General features: G+C 35.8%; 2 long non-coding RNA genes across 2 annotated transcripts; both read right to left on the reverse strand.

Annotated features, from left to right (window-relative positions):
• Window positions 1–345: 345 nt before the first annotated feature.
• On the reverse strand, window positions 346–5,891 carry LOC145970429 (uncharacterized). Its single transcript, XR_014438474.1, has 3 exons — window positions 5,808–5,891; window positions 5,516–5,641; window positions 346–777 (listed from the first exon to the last, which is right to left on the reverse strand). It is a non-coding gene; the product is annotated as an uncharacterized LOC145970429 (long non-coding RNA).
• Window positions 5,892–15,657: 9,766 nt separating this feature from the next.
• Window positions 15,658–17,143, reverse strand: LOC145975389 (uncharacterized). Its single transcript, XR_014439959.1, has 3 exons — window positions 16,668–17,143; window positions 15,983–16,301; window positions 15,658–15,901 (listed from the first exon to the last, which is right to left on the reverse strand). It is a non-coding gene; the product is annotated as an uncharacterized LOC145975389 (long non-coding RNA).
• Between the last annotated feature and the right edge of the window lie 1,334 nt (window positions 17,144–18,477).

Below are 18,477 nucleotides of genomic sequence, written 5' to 3' on the forward strand. Positions count from 1 at the left end.
TATAAAAACTTTGAATATATATTTTTTATATGAAAATTTTTAAACACAAATAAAAATATTAAGTATCGACATGTCTTTCATAATTGTAACTAAATGTTATATTATTTGCTAATATTCAACATAAATTAATAATGTGTGAACACTAATTTATATTTTATTTATTAATATACATAATAACTGTGTAACTTCCTAATATTATGTTAATGTTTTGATACCAGTGCAGGTAATCAAGTCATGTGTTAGCATTACGAAATTAGAAACATGTTAATAAATAGACTAAATATATATAATTATATGTTCACTTTAAATAGCAGTTCTAAAGTACACATTATATGTTTTCGCTTTAGTATTTGAAACATTAATACGCTCTCATCACATGAAACGGCATTCTAGTGAAGCGGGCGGTAATGCGCTTTTATATCAAGGGAAGAAGCATCATTTCTATCCCTGAGAGTTCAAACGCGGATCCGCGCGGGTAATTTTCATTCGCGTTGAAAATTGCAATTAAAACGACAGTGATACGGCAAGCGCCGTGTTTGCGTTACGGTAAACGGCTGATGGCACAAAGCGAACGAACGCGCGCGCATCATTCTACAGATGACAAGCATCGCGCACGGGGGCCTATAATGCGCTTCGCCGCATGTGCGCGCGCTTGGCATTATTATTTTCATTGACAGGATGCAGCGTGAATCGAAAACCGGATTTTAATCCCCCGTGACAGTGACGAGACGCTGACACGAAGATCCGCAGGAACAATTCGTACCCTTGGAGAGAACCCTACGAATTCAAAAGGTCTTGGAATTAGCATAAGTGACATTATACACGACGTGCATGCGACATGAGCGCATAAAGGTTTTTAAATAATATTTAAAAATATTTTTAAATAATATTTTTAAATAATATTTTAAAATAATATTTAAAAATAATATTTAAAAATAAACTATATCTCAAAACTACTTTGACCAATATGGCAACATTTTTTTCTTAAGCTACTCTTCACAATTTCTTATTTGATAATCGAAAATTTTATAAGATGCGTAATGTATTTGCATTTAAATATAGAGTATTTTTTTGAGATAATTAAAAATTTATATAAAAATTTATAGGAAATTATAACAAAATATAATTCAACGAAAAAATCTTGAATTTTATCTTACGAATATAAAATCATAGCGACTTATTGACGTAAAACGACATGCGATTATGTTCATTAATTAGACTAAAAGTTTAATAAATATATGATATTTATAAAAAAAGACATAGGTATATATGCTTCATTTATATTATATAAGTTAATCTTATATACAGAATTTTTTATATATAATTAATTATCTATAGATTATATAAATGAGAATTATAACAACGCGTTTTAATTAAACATTTACTTTTATACATAATTAACTATTTGCGTAACAAAATTTCAATAAGTTTTTTAATATTTTATGTTCCATATTCTCTCGAATGCAAACCTTCGTTAATTTAATGCGAATGTAAAATGTAAAATCTTTAAATAAATACCTTATGTGTGTGTATTAAAGGACAAAAAAATACTATCGTTTAACAGGCTGTTAAATAAAACCATTACGACCAGTTCACGGTCGATTTCGACGCGACTCGCTCGTGATGTCGCGCGAAATAAAACGGCATCCACATCCGCCATCCGAGGGGCAATTCGCGTGAAAAGAAAAAGCGGACGAATGGTCTCGTCGGCGGACAATTATCATCAATACAAGGGCGTATACGACGCGCAATCGTCCGGTCGATCCAGATGGTGCCCCGAACGGGACTTATATAAGCCTCGCGCGATTTGCCCGAGCACGCACCATCGCTACCGACCAGCCGATACGATCGTAATTTCGACTTAACACCGATTTATCGCGACCGGTGTTGTGGACGCGTGGGACGGCACTCGTGCCTTTCTCGAGATGCGAATAATAGTGTCGGAGGTGCGGCGGTCACGTTCGTTATATCAATGGCCGTGTGTTTTCGAGTTCGTCTCTCATGACTTCGCCTCCTCACCTTCTCTCCCGGTATTTTTTCTTTAACCTGATCGTCAAAGGGCCTTGGTGCGATCGTGACGACCGGCGAGGTGACAGGATCGCCGATGTGAACGACTCCCGGTCGCTCTTGTCATGTCACGACTTAGGCACGAAGGGCGCGCGAACTCACTCGCCCTTTCCTTATTCTTCTTTTTCTCTTCTCCTTCTCCGCTTCCTGCCGTCTCGTCATCGCGAAATAAGGTCACGGCGGAGATCGGCAGCGCTTAAGCCGCGCGCAGGAAATGGATCGCGACGTCCCGAGGCAAAATGCGTTCGGGCCTTATCCGATCGAGACGGCGGCGGAGCCGTCGTTCTGTTTTTGTCGCGTCCATGCGGCTTACCGGTCGCTTATATCCGTGCAGGTCTCTGATGAAGAAGGATTTGCAATTGATTTCGATCATCAAGAAAATCACTTAATGACTGGATGATGGAAAGATGAAACGAGATTTTTTAAATATAGATATCATCTCTAGCACCATTTTAAGACGATTCTCTCAACCCTATCTGTCCGCGATTAACGACCCTATCTGTCGTTAAAATGTGACATTCTATGGAAATCGATAAACTTTAATTTTATCGGACAATTCCTGATGGGTTTAATAATTGTACAAAGCAAACAAGATGATGAAAAGATATATCATGAACTAAAAACAAAATAAATATGCGACGTATTTGACAAACGTTTTATATGAATCGCAGTACGGTCTGTTATCACAGAACGTTTTGTAGCATCAAAAACGGTTGTGCTTTCCGTAATATGTACAAATTTATTACACTACAATACAGAATAACCGCTAGCTATATTTTAGATTTTTGAAATGCAGAATACGCGATCAATCGTGTCGCATTTACAGGACACGACCAAACTCTATGCCCGCAAACGAATCACGATAGAAAATTTCTCTCCGCGATACGAACTCATTTTTAACGTTAAATTTGAATCGTCAACGTTTTGACTTCAACTTTCAGAAATACCTTTCGACGCAAAGAAACGTTACCTCATAGGAATACAAATCGATCACGGTTCTTATTCACAAACATATACAAAGAAAACAAATTTTGCACATAGCAATATGACGAATCTGAAATCGTATTAATAGAATATTTATGCAACAAACTAAAGCATCACTTTTTTCACTGAAAAAAAAACCGCGTTACACGTTTCGAAATACAACTTTGACATTTAATTTTCTCAATTTGAAGTAAAAATAAATATAAAATATTATGTTTTCGTATTCATAAATACACTACAAATATATGTATCACGGATTTTCATTAAAATTTATATTTTCGATGTATATGTCGCAGAAACCGACAATTATACTTTATAATAACACGATACAATTTATACAAATAATTTCGGAATACAAATTCCCGTTAACGCAATGCTTTCATTTGACATTTCGCATTTTATTTCGGCACGCTCAGTGAGCCAATCTAGAAATCTCATTGTAATGCTATCAACTTTTTAGTCAACGGCTTATCGAAGATAAAATTCACGGGCCTTTTAACGATCGGGCACATCTCGCGCCGAAAAGTCCTAAAAGCCTCGGAGTCAGCGACAAAGGCCGGTTGATCCGCGATGGCTTCCGGTGCCTCTTTTTACAGGGGAACACGTAGGAGGTAACACGCGAAGAAAAAGAGAGCAGGAAGCGCAAGATCGGCTGATAAGAAGAAAGAAGCGGTCTAAAGGAGGCCGTCCACGAGTACACGCGTTCGTAAAAGAGAGAAAGAACTTTGCCGTAACTCGTTTAGGGAGTTTGAATCGAGTTCTTAACGGCGAATGCATTAAAAAGTCCTTATGCGCGAACCGGCTCCGACGACATTCGCGAACTGGTCTCTGAATCTAATCTAAAACTCTATTTCGGCGATCTGATAAACCCACCGGCTGCTGCCCAAGCGCCTGTAGTCCTCTATCGAGCCGGAATGGACGAACGCGGCCGTATTAGCGCTACTCTCAACTGCCAGATAACAGCAACTAGACGCTCGTTAAGAACTTACTTAAATCCTACTTGGCACGAACCCGAGACCCGCGAGCGCGTAGCTCCGGAGGACATCGCCGGCAACGAGTTTCCGCCGAGGGTGATTTTGCGCTGCATACCGGAGTTCCTTCCGTGTCTTACTTTTACGTTATGCGCGGAATGCGTTTCCGTACGTGGTTCAAAATGAGCGGAAGTTACCGCGCGAGTTAGGTCGATATATCGCCCTTCATTCCGAGCCTCGCGCGACTTACTTAGGACGGTTAGTCCTCAACGACATATTTTTCGCGATATATATCGATACGTTAAATTGCATAGGGATTTAAAAGAACATACCGTGGCTCATTTTTTTACAATCTCTCTCGAGTATCTCTTTTTATCTCACCGACGTCAGCTTTTTAAAATCTTATCGAAGTACTACAAAAGTATTATACAGAAGATACAGATGCGCGCAGATCTCAGAGGCGGAAAATAATTAAATTATAATGGCAGGAATAGATGACGGATAAGAAAAAGCGTACTGTAACGATAAGATACTATTACCGGACGAGAATTCATCGGAGATATATTGCGGAGGCTTTCATCGCGTTTTCTTAACATTATGCAATACGATTCCCAGTAGAATTACCTAAGATACTCGGATAATTCGTGGGTGGGCGCCTTGGGGGATACCTTGTGGATTCGTGCGGTCGAATGGAAAGTCGTTTCTGAGAAAAATTCGCATCACTCGGGGCGGGAAGGCCGCGTACAGATATTAGAGCCTGTCGCCTACGCCGAAGGCAGGGTGAAAAAAGCATTAGCTTAAAGCTGAACCCTTGGTGGAATTATCAGAGAAGCAAAAGGGAGTAAAAAGAGAGAGAGAGAGGGAGAGAGAAAAATAAATAGAAAGAGAAAGAGAAAGAGAGAGCAAGAGCGAATCGTCGAGGGAAACGGTAGCGAAGGGAGTTGTAGTACACGATAAATACTACTACACACAAATAAAATATTTTATATATTGTTTACGCTCTTGTGTTTATTAGCGTGTAAATTCCGCGACGTAGAGTACATTCCTTATGCGTTTAAAATTTGAATCGTATAAAGTGGCTTGCGAAGATTGTATGGGAATACAAATTATTATCCCAAAAAGAGAAAAGAGGCTCGTCTTTAAGCTATAATTCGTGACGTCCACCCCGCGACACACACACACACACACACACACACACACACACACACATGCTAATATATCTTATATATATACGGACGTTATATTAGAGTTTCTACTAAACGAATTTTTGTCGCATGATGTATACTAGTGGCGCAACAAAATGTATATTAATATTATATGTTTTCTATAGAATAAAATGAATAAAATAAGACACGATACTTTACAACAGTTATGAGCAATAGTTTAAGAATCGTCTTCTTAGATTTGACAAATAAATACATTATATGTAAAAAATAATTTCTAAAATCGCTATTAAAGAAATAACTGTAATTAATTACAATTGTATTATATACCTCGATCTATCAGTTGCATTTTCCTCTCGATCCTTAATGTTCCTCGATGATTCCGCGGACATACATATCTGCGGAGCACGCGAAACTATCGCCGAATCCAACGAAGGCAAGCAGGTACATACATACCTGCGAAAGAATGCGAAGGTTACCGCGAGACACAATGTATACACAAGCCGATTTTTACGAGATGTATTGTTACTCAATGTCACACGGACAGTCGCGCGGCTTCCATAACACTACAGACTCTCGTAATCAAAAGTAATCAATGGAGGGGGTGCGCGCGTATACTTACCACTCGTAATCTTGTGGCTAAACAAACATCGAGTTTACGGCAGCGCGCGAATATGCGAAGCAAGGCCGTTTAAATCCGTCTTGAAATTCGCACCTGAGGTAACGCGACACGCGCCGCACACCTATGATACACGCACACATGCGTCGTGCCAACGACCCTCGTGTCCCTCGCGTCCCTCGCTCGCGTTCCCCCGTAGCAGGGCGCGAAAAGTGCGAGAGAGAGAGAGAGAGAGAAAGAGAGGGGAGAGAGACGAGAGATACGAGAGGGGTTCACGTGTGTGCGCGAGCGAGAGCGACACGGTCCCCCTTTGACAGCAGGGGTTAAACCTAAGGCGCGGTGTACAACACGAGGAGCGGAGGTGCGCGCGCCGCGCAGTCTCGACGGCGATTGGCCGGCGAGAAATCCGCGCCAACAAGAGGAGATCAGTTGAGCGCGAGACACCGAGCTGAACGGTTGTACGGGCCCAGCGCGGCAGGCTCTTATCACGATTTTTCAACGCACGAAAGTCGGCGTGAGCGAGGAGCGCGGTGGATCTTCACTCCGTAAATTTGTACAACGAGGAATCTCTGCGGAATGACGAGGTGGTAATCGGCTTCCCGTTCTTTCCCCTCGGCTCCGTTACTCTGTGGGATTTTTATCCGACTCCGACTCCGATTTCCGGGCCACGAAAAAACTGCAACGCGCAACGGGAAAAGTGACATCGCCGGATCGATCGGTGAGTAATTATGTGTGAACTTCTATGTAATCTGATTTCTATGAAAATACTTGTGTTTCGGAGTAAGCCACCCGAGATAACAGAATCCGGCAAAATTTCGTGCGTAGCAAAGTGCAAAGTTTCGCGCGCTCATTTAAGTTAGGTTAATGTAACGCGAGTTAACTAAACGCATTTTTAACTTAATTATTTAACGCAATTTTAACAAGATTTTATCGAATTCGAATGGCACGTGATTTTCAAATCATGTTTCAAAATACAGGTGCAACATATTGCTTTTATGAGTCAGAATTCGTATTGATCCAGATCGTGAATTTTCATATAATATCGAAATGGACAGGTTATTCTGGTAACTCGGGGAAATTGTCATTGCTAAATTGTTTAATTTAATTTTATGAACAATAAATCCGACATTTATTCTCTTTACCGTTGTGATAAACAAGCATATACATGACAGCTTGATATGTACAACTTTAATTTTTATAAAATTTTGTTAAAATTTTTATCATGAAATATGAAAGTAATAAAGCATTAAGATAATATTATATTTTTTTACATAATTATCAAAGTTTTTACTCTGATTCGATACATGTTGATTTTTACTTTTCGTTATTTGTACTAGAAAAATTTAAATTTGTTTATTAATAAATTTTAAATAGACTGTAAACACATATCAAAGATAAAATTAAAATTATTTATATATGTATTGCGTACCAATATTTTTTAAATTAATATTATATTTATTTTTACATAATATTTCTCAGAACTGTTTGACAATCATTTTCATGATATTTTCTTTGATAAATCACCAGTTGCGAATGTCGCACTTTTAAACAAGTGTACACTAGTTTTCATAATATTTTAATTAATATGAATTACAGTAAATTACGTATGTAACATTTTGTTAACATACGTTTCCGTGGCTCTCGTTCAAATGTCATTCTAATCTCATAATTTTCTAATTACATTTTCATTCTCACTAAATAATCTTTCAAAATGTGTACATAAGAAAACGAAGCTGTCCATTTATCGATTAATTCGAATGAAACTGACACGTGCGAGGTCAGACCAAGTCGGGATCGCGTGTGGAAAGTTAAGATTTGAGTCGCTGTCGATTTAGCGCGTTTGAAGTGCGTCCGCGGAATGCCAGACGCCTCTACTTAAGTTTATCGGCACGATTTTGACGGGCCTCCTTCTGCAGACGATAGACGCTGCTCTGGCAACTTTGACGTTCTCCGAAGTTGAAAAGAACGGAGATAAGGTAACACATATATATTTTACATATACATATAATGCGTGCTCCCAAGCAGCGTCTTCCGTCAGCCTTCTGCTAATGCGGTTCGCTGCAACGAATTAGCCGGCGTCTATATTGGACGAGACACGGCGCCCGCCAAATTGAGACGAAATTTCATTTCGCCGCGGCGTGACGCAAATTCGCGTCTCCCTGTTAAGTACGACACACACGTATTTTCACGATACGCGAACGTCTGCAATTACGTTGGGCGCTGTGTAATTCACCTAGCACGGAAACGCCATTAACATCTGATTTCGTGCCCGTAGCGCCTTGCTTGTCGTTATAACGCGTTGACTTTCTACCCGGGAGGCGAAGCTCGTTTCCCGACCGCGGGACTTCGAGATCAATTATGACACGGCGGGAAACGCGAATTGCCACGACGGCAAGCTGCGTGTAATTTCGAATATAAAATAACAGCCGATTGTGCAATCAGCTGATCGACTGATCGAGATCGGTCAGTGACTTGTCAAGTACGCGCGCGGAATTTTAAATGGGCATTCAAAGAAGTATTTAGCAAGAGAATGATACACATTCTCTCTCTCTCTCTCTTTCTCTCTTTTATCGAAAGGATATCGAATTGCAAGTCGTATGACATATTGGAGGGTTTTTTTATTCAAGTATTTATACGATTGCTCAAGGATAAAATTATTTCACACGATTTCATAACAATAATCGTAATTAGTAGTGCTAACTCGTGTACAGATAATGGTTGCAAGAATCGGCAAAGTTCAACTTTTGCTCCATTCTCTTCTAAGAGCACCATTTTAAAAAGAATATCGGAATGATATTTTATAACGAGACAACACGTTTCGTCTAAATAGGTTTTAAGCCTCTCGGCGGCAATATGATTCTGCTGAGGTGAGAACGCAGCCGTAGCTCTTTAGGATAGCGTGCAAATACGCGTCTGAGAAAGAAGACGTATAATGAGCGCTTTTTAAGATAATGCCTGATTGCACGCAGAAATTACCCGCAAATATATTCCAGCAATATACTCTATATGAAAATTATAAGATACTTGTCCAATACGAAATTTGAAAATTGTAAACAAACTATGTTATTTGTAAATGAATCAAATTATAGATATATTTTTCTAAATCGTGCAGACTGTTTTTGATATTGATGTCATTGATGTTAATATTATTTATGAAGAAACGGAATTTTTTATTTTATTTAAGTGAAATATGCCTTACATGCGCGTAAAATTTCGAATAAATTTGCAACTGGAAAATCTTTGATACACGGTAAAAAACATTTTGTATTTCTGTTAAAATTTTCTCGTGTCAAAATTTTTGTGTTAAATTTTTAACATACTCTTATGTTAATGTAACATATTGTCGTTGCGTTATTTTGACATTTCTGCGTTGAGTTAATATTCACCGTTCCTAAGAGTTAAAACAACACAATTAATATGTAAATTTTTGATGAAATACGAATTTTTGATGAAATATGTTATATGTTAAAATGAACAGATAAGTTGTGTTATTTTTCTCTCTATAACAGTTTCCATATGTTAAATCGACATATCTCTTCTGTTATTTATTATAAAAATGTAAGAATAACATTTTCTTTTAATTAAATTTAACATTATAAATATGTTAATTTAACATAAACTTTATTTCCAGATAACGTTTAAGAGTATTACACTTTTGTGTTAATTTTTTACATATTACCTGTGTTATTTATTTACATACTTGCCTTCTGTTAAATTAACATTAAAATTAGAGTGGATAAATTGGGACATGTGAAATATGTTAAATTTAACACAAAATTTTTTACTGTGTATCTTCTAAATATGTATATGATATTATATGTGCATATATTGCAAATTTAAAGTATCTACTTTTAAAAGTCGTACAAGTATTTGCATTTTTACTTGCGTAACTAATACTTTTCGAATATTCGACAAATTCATATCGCTCCGAGTAACACTTTTCTAGCTCTTTCCAAGTATAGCTGACTATTAGCAGTATATCATACCTACAGTATTATATGAAACATTAAAACGAGTCTTACGTTATAATTTCGCGAGATATGCAAATGTGCAATCATGACATATTTCCCGAACATACTTGCAAAAATTCTATAATCATGTTTTATTGTATTATAAAGAGAAAGCAAGAAGGTAGTGGAAAAAGAAAGAAAGAAAGAGGCGGACATAATCCTTATTTATTACATTAATAAAACGATTTCTAAAGAGATAAATAAATTGATAACGTAAATTTTTTTTTAATAAAGAAATATATATTAGATTCTTAATGCAAAATAAAGATATTGTTATAAAATTGGTAATTATTTGAAAGATATGGTTTAACACAAATCTCACTACATTTTACTTTTTTAAGCCAAATAATTTTTGAAAAATTGAATTGAAAATTAAATTCAATTTATTAAAATGATGCTTTTCTTATGACATTGATATAATGCGATAATTGAATTGTATCAAAAATCTACCGTTGATAGGTAAATTATAGGGTGAGTTAGGGAAAACAAAACGAAAAAGAAACCCGTGCGATGCAAAACTGTGAGTGAAAAGTTTTGGAGGATTGAATGGAGAATCTGGGCCTTGGCGATATCTAGTGGCAGGACGAGCGAGCAGACACTGACGAGATCGATCCACTTTGTCACCATAAAAGACCGACGGAACTTGAAGAGGGTTCTTCGAGACCCTTTTTAAAGCGAACGAGAACACCAGAGGCGCGCTTTTGAGGCAGTAGAAATCTCCCGCGCGTTCACCCCCGCCTCATACAGTTTCGGGTACGTTTGTAGAGTGCTTAGATGTTTACTTTCGATCGTAAGAACTTCGTAGCCTAAAAGAATAGAACCCTCCTGCCCCTTCCTCGATAGCATTTATCGCGAGAGAGGGAGAGGAAAGTGACGCTTTCAAACGGTTTCCATGTTCTTTGTGCGCGAAAACGAGAAAACCGCGGATAAATTTTAGGGGGAAACTTTATATATCAAACGCAAATAATAATTCCTTGATATTCAATCTTAAGATCATTTTTGATAGCTTATTCGCCGACGTATGATTTTAGAAAAAAGTTAAAAATATATTAAATATAATACAAAAATAGGAGCGAGAATAAAATCAAAATATGATTGTGTGACAATATAACAGCATTTCAATATAAATTAAATATATGCAATTAAATACATGCGTATAAGAATAGTAGTATGTGTATTATGTTGCTATGCATTTTTTGAACTACTGAACTATTCGATTAAATATCAAAGTCAGTTTGTGGACTTGTATATATTATAATAAACGTATAATTAAGATACGTCAGTTTTAACGCACGAATATGTCGTTCAAATGCAACATTATCTCGATTTTACTTGACATATCGCAAATGGACCATCAATCACATTTGTTTCAACCAGGGTTTGGTGCAATCCACTTGGCGACGAACTCCGCTCGCTGTATTATTTTTCGCTCGTCGTGTGAAATATATCGCACGCCTAAATCTGATGGGTATATCATATGGGTAATCTAACAATAAGACATTTACAAAATTATATAGCAAATGTGTAATGAGAAAGAGAGAAAGAGATGCCCATAAATGGCAATGAATCGTCGAGAATTATCGGTGACGATATAATCCGTCAAAATAAAATAACGAATCTATATTTCATATAACTCTTGATATAATAAAACATTTATAAACGATCAAAAAGAATCTCTTGCTATTCATTAATGTCGCGTATATTATCATCATATCTATTTTTAATTTATAATATTTAATTTATAATATTTCTTTTATTACTCTTCATTTATAATTTAAAAAAAAACTTGACTTTTAAATAACTCGTATCGTAAAAAATTTATTGAAGAATCGTTTAAATAAAAAATTTATACGCGACCGTAATTTTACTAAATTATATAATCAAACGATTTTTCGCATTTCTGAATGTCTATTAACGTTTCATTTCATGTAAATTTCTACGAAGCATAATTTCAAATCTAATGAGACATATTTATCTCAGTCTGCAAGAGCAACTCTCTGTCGCTGATTTAAGTTATACATATATTACAAGTACAACACCTGTTATTATTGCGCGAGACCTATCGCTCTCTACGATATATCCGCACACCCGTCTCGCGAAACGTCTGCGAAAATATACAGGAAATACGTTATGGTTCAACGAACCCAGCGTAGTAGCGGACTGTTCGTATGCCGGATGTCGAAGATGTACGGTCCTCGGACACCCGGACGAAATGAACGCGCGTAAAACGAAATAACAAAACGCAAGCTTTCCGTTTCTGGAGAGAAGAGCTTACCCGATTTCTCCTTCGTCTTCCCTCTTCATTACTCCGTTTGCCTCTTCGTGCAGGACTACCAGGCAAGACGAATAAAGGCGCGGGCTCAGGAAAAAACCGTATAAATTGAATCGTGCAAGAAAGACACGGGACGCGTTGGACGAGAGAGGGATTCAATATTTTTGTCGTTCTCGTGTTTAAAGGCTTTTTCCGTGGAAGTTACTTTTTGTTATTTTTACGTAACACCATTCTACGTCGGTAAATATTGAGCTATTATAACGATGTCTAAAATAAGTTTCATTCTTTTTATTTCTCTCTCTTTTTTTCGTCGAATAATTATAACAATATTTCGAGCAATTACTGACCGATTCTATATACTTCCCTTTTAGAGATTACACTTGCGTATTATCATATGTTTTATTTGGCATTTAAAAAATATATAATTAAATAAAATATTTAATATGCATTTTTCACTGAGAGAAACGTCACATAAGATGAAATTTATAGAATATCGTGGTTGATAAATGGTGTAGTCAGAAATATTAATGAATCGATACAATCTTTGCGTTTTACATGCTATTAATTATGGCATTCGCTACTAGTCTATATACATTGGTTAACTCCCGTCTTACGCTCCAGATAATCGACATGTTGTCATGCAATGGACACTACTTAGACTCGTGAATTATCAATGATATCTGTCCAACTAGATTTATAATGCGGTTATATAATTCACAAAAAAGCAAATTAGATTTATAGCTTGTTATCTTCTTATATATGCTCGATAATATGATTATATCGCCGACTTTTATGAAGTTTTATGAACTTGATTAATATTACGCGCACTATCTTCTATCGTTATTGTAGTTATTTATAACATTAAAATCATTGCCTCTGTGTAGTATAATCTTCTGGAAAACACATCAACGCCTCTAATACAAAATTAATGCGCGGTATGAATTTCATTTTTAGATAGCATCAACTCTTTTAGCGATAGCTGCTCGCGCATCATGCACTTCAATATAGAAGCCACTCTTAAAATATGATTTGACCGTGTTCTCCATCGTTGATTATACTTTTTGCGTGGCTATCAACCGCATCAAATTAATACCTTGTTCCGATACATGCCTTGCGCAAAGCGAGGAGCTTCTGGTAATTCGTGCCAACCGCAAACAGGCACGCGAGCTTCCAAGAAGACCGTCCTGATAGTATCATCTTCGTGATGTTTCCACTTTCATATCTCTTTTGAGAATTTAGTAACATTTATGATACACAGGCAACGTCATATTCGAGTAAGATACACTTGCGATCATAGGCGGCTGTTTCGGACGGAGATCATCAATATTCAGGAGCATTTGAAATTTTTAAAACCACCGCAAAACGCGTTGCGATAAGTTACGCTTTTAAAGTTACACTCCAGAGGAGGATGCTTTCATATCAAACAATTCGTAGAATATTCATAATTCGCTCACATTTCTTTTAATTAATAAATAATTAATTGTACATTATCTATTGCATTATTATCATTTTTATTAAATATAGATTAATATACATTAATAATTATTAATATTTATATGAAGATAATAATAATTAATAACTAATAATTATTTATATAAAGATATTTATTTTACGGGAATATTTTGAACCTAATATTTAAATAAAAATCGACTTATTGAATTATTATAAAAATCACACATTTCGTGACTAATAATATAATATTTCGTGTCGTAATTAACTTTTGATGATTGCTTTTAAAAAGAAAGCAAAAATTTTGTCTCTTATTTGTTGGGGACTTGGGACTGGCTGTACGTACGAGACTCTTACTACTGATAGCCGCTTTGAAGGAAGTTCCCGAATATACACTCCGCAAAATCAGTTTCAGGTTTATGAATATACCCGGTGTACAAGCATATCCGTCTTTATTTCGAACAATACAAACATTGTCGGACAGCTAGCGGATATTAAATTTGGAACGAGGTTTTGTCTAAACGTAAGAATACGCAACGCCTGAATGCCGCACGCAAGAGCATTCATTGTTGCAAGGGGGTCCCCAGGGTGATGGAGCGAAATCCATTTGTCTCGCATCGCCCGAGTACTGGCTTAAAAGGCCTTTCCATCTCCTCTCTTTACCATCTCAGGCCCGCCAACCGGACGAAAATTACTCGTAACAAGATTTATTTCATTTAAATGAGGATGTGCGCTAGATACCCGGCAAGAAAGACGCGCCATCTAGTTTTCTGATATTTTTTATCTCTTTCTCTCTGCCTCTTCTTTCTCTTTTTCTCGAAATTCCTCATTAAGTAATGCGTATTGACCCTGAGTGTAACACGTCCCGACCTTTGCCGCTGATTAGAACAAATTCTGGGACGATCGGGTGGGAGAAGCCCACTCGCGGTTAACGGATTTATTGACCTCCGTTAAAACCACATTAAAATCTGTGTACCAAAAAAACTTGTCCAATTGACCGAGAGCAGATGGTGACGATAAAACGAAAAATGGCGCGCTTTAGATATCTCACAATCAGTTTGATGCTTGTTACATTTTGATACTTGTCAAAAATGCTCGAGAAGCTATATTTGAAATGTCACGTAAAATCACATTGTTATTTGAGTTAGATATACATTGCAAGCACCGTACTTTTTTATTTTTCAGAAATTCATATAAATATTTATTTATAAAATAAAATATTTCGTAAAATAGATGTTATATTTTATGATATTTTAATACAATATCCATTACTTTCGCGTTGTTATATAAAGAATAAAGTATGGAGTACGCACAAACGAAAAAATGGAATTCATCTCTCGTTACACGAACATTCAATATTCATCGTCAGAATTGTGCAATAAAAGTGGCTGTCTCATATGTAAATAAAGATCCTTATAAAATCTATTATTAACGATCGAAGAGAGATGCGACTTTAAAAACGCATCTCAACGATCGCCTTTCTTCAATGAATCGCAAAACTTCCACCATGTAAGCAGGCTGAAGTAACCGTATAAAACCATAACCGCGGATATTATGGCTATCTTTAGAATCGACGTTGAATATTTTACAGCGTCGACGCACGGCTCGTCGAAATGGCAATTTGCGCGTTGGCTCAAATTCGCGGTTTCGGATCCGCGTCCATAATCTGCATAAATTGGGTTGTTACTCTCGAGAAAAGCTAGAGTTAAAAAGTAAGTTTAAGGAGTTATCCCGTGAGAAAGTTCGGGCTTCTGATTTATAAGGCGCCGTAACGCCCAACTTTTACTTAACTCGAGCTCTAGGACGAAGTATAGTGCCGAAGTATCTTCGCCCGAGAATTACTTCATAGCGTATTGAAATTACGAGCCTGCGAAGAAATTTTATTGACGTGGGAATTAATACGGTTAGCCCTTCCTGACCGCGTATCTCGTTTAAAGTTGTTTAAATCTTCACTGCGATCTTCCATCTCTCGAAGCGATTATTGATAGTTATAAAAATGTTTCATAAACAATCAGATTGTGTAAATTTTTAAGTTTCTTATCAATATATATGCAAGAATTTTTCACTCTATAATATTATCTGTTCTTTTAATAATTTTATAGATTATTCTCTCAGTACTGATTGTGATATAATCTAATTTTGATGAAGAGCTATTATTTCTTCTAGAATACAGACCAACTGGCGGAACGAAAATTACATTAACAGTTGTTTTGATGTACTGATTTGTGCTGGAAGAAATTCCCTCCTTTTTTTCTTTTTCCTTGCTCAATTTTTCTTTCTAATATGGATGTATGTCACGTTTTTTCTTTGATCTTCACCATGCGGGAATGTTGCTTCTTCAACCTTCTATCTTCCTCTATACTTCTCTATGCATTATTTCAAAGATGTTCCATTGGCAATGTGCGTATATATCTTGTACTTATATAATTTATCATTTTCGAACTTACTTTATCAATATGAATTTCGATTATCGCAGTTGCTTCCGTTTTATATATTTATGCAATGTATTTTAAAACGCTCAAAAGGCGTTACTTCCGAGAGTAGACAGCATGTCACGACCCTCGATCGAAGAGCGATCTTTTTTTTTGTACGTACACGACGACACGTGTTACGGACATCTGTCATCCGTCACCAAGGAGGACACGTGTCAGAGCTATGACTTGTTGTCATAAATGCACGATGACTAAATTTGAGTTTTTTTAATGCTTGAATGCATTCAGCATAAATTTTTTTGGATGAATATTTCGATATTTTATTCTATTTTATCTTGCAAAAAAAGTTTAAATATAAAAGATGTAGATAGTATATAAATAATATTGAAAAGTATTAAGAATATATATATATTGAGCAACATATTTTTAAATATATGTTTGAACAGTTTATAAATACATTAATTTTTTTTTAATAGAATAGAATTTTTTATAAGATAAAATATTAGAAGATTATAAGTACGTATATTGATTATGAAATATTAAATTATATATATTTTAAATAATCAAGTTAAATATTTTCTATTTTTTAGATAGTAAAAATATTCTTATATACATATATTTTAAGAGTGTTGTTGAATGTGCTTTATATGTCGACCCCTAACCCCCAATGTATATATATTTTAGTAATCGAAATTCGTACAAATACTATGAATTCTTTTGATGTAGCCGCATGTCGATAAATTACCGAAACCGACATATATTTTTGTCGCACGCTACACCGATTTTTATCAGAAGCATCGTCAGACAAATCTCGAAAGGGGAAGAAATATCATCAGACTTCAAACGCTCGCATCGTCGCGTCTCTCGCATTTCTTGCACCATAAAATCTCCAAGAGTAGCGCGAAGCAGGAAACGGGAAAGGCCTTGACGTGTTTTATCGACATCAATTTGAATTTTAAATCTTCCGTGCGGTTTATACTTGACTAATTTTCAATAAAGCCGCACCTAACGGGCATTCTTGCTCGAAAATCGATCAATGCATTTTACAAAATAATTAAACTCGCGAGACAGATTAATCGTTGTAATGTTGAGGTTATGATTTAATCTGCAATGTCTCGACATCGGATATACATGCTTGCTTTTAAATTAATATTGGTCGTATCAAATATTGACAAATGTTCGCCCATCATTTAGAAACAAATGAACAATATCTCACTTGGTGCAATATTGATTGTAAACATTATACAGTGATCAACGTGCTTCGTGATTCGGAAATCAGGTTTCATATCTGGAGAATATATAGTGTTCACAGTGTTAAATAATACAATGATCTTTAATTTTCATTAAAATTTGATTCTGTTTGAACTTTACATTGAATATTTCGTTAATATTGTATATCTGACAAAGTAATCGCGCGTCGCAATAATTTATGCTTTTGCACATTTCGCGTTGATAAACAATTATTGCAGCAACAATAACTACATGTATGGGCTTGTGGATAAACAAGTATTAAACTAAAAAAATAAAAATATCAAAGACATTTTAACTTGTATTTTTCGCGGACATTTACAAATGCGTGCCGATTAACACGAATTCAACGCTTCTATTTGAATTGCATACGAAATGGCTTGTTGTGAAAAGCGGTTCGTTGGCGTCGATAGTCAATATTGATTACCCGGAAATTTTCCAGCGTCGCATTTACCTCTTAAGCCACAGTGCATAACAGCGGCGGCGATTTCTCCACCCATCATCGTTTACAGAGAGGGCAAGTGCTTTTCCTCAAAATGAGCGGGGACGTATGCGTTAATTTCACTCGATTACTATTAAATCGTGTGTTCGGAGTATCGATACAGAAGGTTTGTGGCGATGCATAATTACTTCATTCAATACGATTCATAAAGATAACAACGATACAACGGCCGATATTATTTTTATTTCATTTCCGCTGAACCATATTCATTTTTTATGCACAGAACGTTGCATGCAATACACGCATATATTCATAATACACGCTTTATTACCATGTCTCTTGCTTGATTTATATTGCTAAAAAAATGAACTTGAAGCTTAATCAAATTCTTTGACGTGCTTCTTTTCCAGTGCAACCATTATGGATATATGCGACGTAAACGAACCCATTTTGTTTGATTGAAAAAAATACATAAATTACACACATCTGAAAGTATGTTAAATTATGAATTTTGTTATATTTTATAACAAGAAATTATTAAAAAATGTAGCATAGACGATAAAGCATTTTATTTCCAATAATGTTGTTTTCCAATAATTTTCAACAAATACAGCTACATGTTTTCGCTCATATTTTTATATTACATGAGTGAATCTCTTATTATGAGGATAATAATCTATTAATTCTATAAAACATTTCATACATGCATAAATATGCAAAATTATAATACAAATATCATTAAATGCATTTATTGAATCAAACATTAATGTTATCAGTCATACTGATTATGAAAAGAGGAAAAGCATAAATCATTGTAATA

The sequence above is a fragment of the Camponotus vicinus genome, unplaced genomic scaffold (assembly GCF_025532165.1).
Source record: "Camponotus vicinus isolate PSW18456_S1 unplaced genomic scaffold, iyCamVici1.0 SCAF_1, whole genome shotgun sequence".
Classification (NCBI taxonomy): domain Eukaryota; kingdom Metazoa; phylum Arthropoda; class Insecta; order Hymenoptera; family Formicidae; genus Camponotus; species Camponotus vicinus.